Raw genomic sequence first — 3,964 nt, 5'->3', positions numbered from 1 at the left:
CTCTCTCTCTCTCTCTCTCTCTCTCTCTCTCTCTCTCTCTCTCTCTCATGTTCAAGGCAACTAACAGATATAAAACATTCCAGTGATAAAATGTGTGGAGATGTGTGAATCTGCAGCTTCTACGTCTAGGTACAGTCACCTGTTACTTTGTGCCACCAAAAAGGTGTGCATGTACTAGATCAGTGGTGGCGAACCTATGGCACGGGTGCCAGAGGTGGCACTCAGAGCCCTCTCTGTGGGCACGTGCAAACAGAGTGCCCCCCCCCCCCACATCTAGGCTGGCCTGGGCCGCTGGGCTCGATTATTAGCATTAAACCTAAGACCTAGTTTTGGGGAAGCAGTGTAGGTAACCCTGTTAAGCGCTGTTAAACCCCACTGATTTTCATGCAAAGAACTAAAGCGTGATCCTTTACCTGGGAGTAAGCTCAGTTGCTGGCAATGGGGCTTGCTTCTGAGTAAACCCTCCTAGGGTCGTGATTCACCCATTGGAAGAGTTGCACGGTTGCTTCAAAGCAAAGCCACCGACTACCACCAAGCTTACTCCTGAGTAACGCACACCTCGAAGCCAACTGTTTTTTCTAAACTAAAACCTCAGTATTCAGGTTAAATTGCCGTGTTGGCACTTTGCAATAAATAAGTGGGTTTTGGGTTGCAATTTGGGCACTCGGTCTGGAAAAGGTTCGCCATCACTGTACTAGATGCATCTTCATGTGAACAAGACTAATTTTCTAACCAGCAAGGTGCCATGGCCAGAAAAGTATCTGGTAGACCCAGGCACAAATCCTCATTTTTCCATGAAATCTTGTTGGATGGTCTTGAGTCAGTCACACACTCTCAGCATGATCTACCATACAGGGTTGTTGTGAGGATAAAATGGAGGACATTAAAAATGCAGTGGTCATTTGTAAAGTGATAGCCAACAGCCTGGAGAATTGACATCACATCACTTGAAATGTGGCTAAATGTATAGAAAAGGACAGCTGATGTTTTTCAAGGCATGGAGCTAAATAACAACGTCTGGTACAGGAGTCCCCAACATGGTGCCTGGGGGCGCTATGTCTCCCACCAACACCTTTTCTGGTGTCTGCCCAGTATTTCGGAAAGTGGGCGAGGCCAGGTACAGTTTTTGCGATTTGTGGCGATTTGATTGGCTTTGCAGATTTGGCAGCAGCGAAGTGACTGAAGTTAAGCTGTGGAAATCATTTTGTGGCTGGCCCCGCCTCCTGCGGCAGCCATGTTGTGGTTGCGTTGGCAATGGAATGTCAGAGTTCCAAATGTCCCCACAGGTCCAAAGAAGGTTGAGAGCCCCTGTCCTGGCACAAACACTCCATGAAGTTGTCGAAGGCTTTCACGGGCGGAATCACTAGGGTGTTGTGGGTTTTCTGGGTTGTATCGCCGTGTTCCAGTAGCATTTTCCCCTGATGTTTCACTTGCATCTGTGGCTGCCATTTGAAGCTGCCAGCCACAGATGCAGGCGAAACGTCAAGAGAAAATGCTGCTGGAACACAGCCATACAACCCGGAAAACCCACAACGCCCCATTAAGTATTTATTAAAAAGGTAGCACTGCTTTTGTTCCTCCAGGCGGGTGGCAACTACAGCTACAATTCAGCTTCCAAACTGTCGGCCTCCAACCAAACACATACCCAGACGAGTGGCCACACCCTGCGGGGTGGGAGGCCAAGTAACTCTCAGAGATCAAAAGCCCTGCGCAAAATCTCTTTTAGTTCTTAACGCTCATTACAGAAAGATCTTTATCTCCTTTTTTTAATTTGGCACAATCATTTTTATTTGTTGCAATATGTCCAGAGTGCAGGTTTGCAAAAAGAGGGATTTTGCTGACAGTTTTGTTTGTTTGAAATCATAGGTGTCAAACTTGCGGCCCTCCAGATGTTATGGACTACTGCTGGCAGGGCAGGGAATGATGGGGACTGTAGTCCATAACATGCTGGCAGGGGATGATGGGAACTGTAGTCCATAACATGCTGGCAGGGGATGATGGGAACGGTAGTCCATAACATCTGGAGGGTTGCAAGTTTGACACCTGTGTTTTAAATGCCTGTTTCATGCACAAAGTCTACCCACAATTGTCCTTGAGGAGGGATCCAGGGCAGAGGTGCGGGGAGGGGTGTTAAAAGAAATTTATATTTCCCTTTCAGAAATGGAAAATACTAGAGCATTTCCATAAAACATTATCTCCTTCTCTTTTGCTTTTTTTTTTAAAGGTCTCTTTGGTCAAGAACCTTTTTTTTTAAAAAAAGGAAAAGCCAGATATTTATGTGGCCCATTAAAGTTCAGAAAATACCATTCACAAAGCTCAGGGGCAGAGGAAGAAATGGGGGTGGGGGAATCTAATTTGAGTCCAGAAGCACAAGATTTGGGGAGTTGGGAGGTATAACCTTTTGAGAGTCAAAGCTCCCTTCATCAGCTACCACCTAAGGAAGGTTTGCATGGGGTAGAAAATGTTGACAGAGAGAAATTTTTCTCTCTTTCTCACAATACTAGAACCAGGGGGCATTCATTGAAAATGCTGGGGGGAAGAATTAGGACTAATAAAAGGAAACACTCATTCATGCAACGTGTGATTGGTGTTTGGAATATGCTGCCACAGGAGGTGGTGATGGCCACTAACCTGGATAGCTTTAAAAAGGGCTTGGACAGATTGATGGAGGAGAAGTCGATCTATGGCTACCAATCTTGATCCTCCTTGATCTCAGATTGCAAATGCCTTAGCAGACCAGGTGCTCAGGAGCAGCAGCAGCAGCAGAAGGCCATTGCTTTCACCTCCTGCATGTGAGCTCCCAGAGGCATCTGGTGGGCCACTGCGAGTAGCAGCTGGACTAGATGGACTCTGGTCTGATCCAGCAGGCTCTCTCTTATGTTCTTATGTTTGGATTTTTGCACATCTTTGGTTTCTTTGGATCAAGCGTCCCTAACCTCCGGATCAGATTCTCCATTGCACACCTGTATCCCCTGCTTTAGGATGGACTGCGCTGCAGTTCAGAGAAGCCCCGTGGTTTCCAAGAGACAACAAAGCGCAATCCCCCCCCCCACCCACCCACCACCTCCGTTTGAGCAGGCAAAGTGGAGCACAATGATATGCATTTCGCTTCCTTCAGCTTTTCCACTTCAGCCACCAGCGATTTCAGGAGATCAACAGAGCCTTTTTCTAGGTGTTTTTTTTTAATTTAAGAACTTTCAATCTATCCCAAGAATGATGGGTAGAAGGAATGACCATTTTGCTTTTTCTTGAAATTAAGGAACAGGTGACAAACAACCACCTGAGCCTGGAAGCAGGAGGAGAGGGTTAGGGAGGGGTCTGGGGCCATCATCTGGCTGTTGCCCACTCACCCTGGGGGGAGAGGTTGGGAAAGTGAGGGAGGGGGAGGGGGCAAAGGGTAAGGAGAGGAAAGGGGGTTTGGCATTGTGCCATGGTCCACCCTGGGGGAGGAGGGAAGGGATAGGGTTAGGGTGAAGAGAGCAGGTCTGGCATTTGGTCATGGCCCACCCATCCTAGGGGGAAGGGTGGGGAGGGGAAGCAAGAGAATCAGGGGTCAGACAAAATGGTGGGGGGGAGCAGCTGGGCGCCCCCCTGCTTGTAAATGAGGGGAGACCCTACAGCTGTGCAGAAAACGCTAAGTGCAAGGTCCTTTGACTCTCGAAAGCTTATACCCCCCCCCCCCAATATTTTTTGGGGGTGGTCCTGGACTTGAGCCTACCTGTTCTAGTGCAGACCAACACGGTGACCCCCTGAAACCACCTCACACAGCCTTGTGACTCTGCACAAATTTATCCCTGCCGTAGCAGCCTGTTTTGTCCCAGTTAATGATCAACCTCAGCTAGAAAGTTTTCACAGACATTAAACTTCCTTTCCCTGGACCAAGATGGGAAAGGGGGCCGTGGAAACGGCGGGGGGGGGGGGGCGAGTCCTTGGTCTCAGCATTGAGAAAATGCCCCATTTCGCA

At 48.4% G+C, this 3,964-nt stretch overlaps 1 protein-coding gene across 2 annotated transcripts in view; it reads right to left on the bottom strand.

Annotated features, from left to right (window-relative positions):
* The window catches only part of EMP2 (epithelial membrane protein 2), a 102,725-nt gene that overhangs the window by 29,377 nt on the left and 69,384 nt on the right, over nt 1-3,964 (bottom strand). The window lies entirely within an intron of this gene.

The sequence above is a fragment of the Sphaerodactylus townsendi genome, linkage group LG04, assembly GCF_021028975.2.
Source record: "Sphaerodactylus townsendi isolate TG3544 linkage group LG04, MPM_Stown_v2.3, whole genome shotgun sequence".
NCBI classification, from domain to species: domain Eukaryota; kingdom Metazoa; phylum Chordata; class Lepidosauria; order Squamata; family Sphaerodactylidae; genus Sphaerodactylus; species Sphaerodactylus townsendi.
This window is presented reverse-complemented; position numbering and strand designations above follow the sequence as displayed.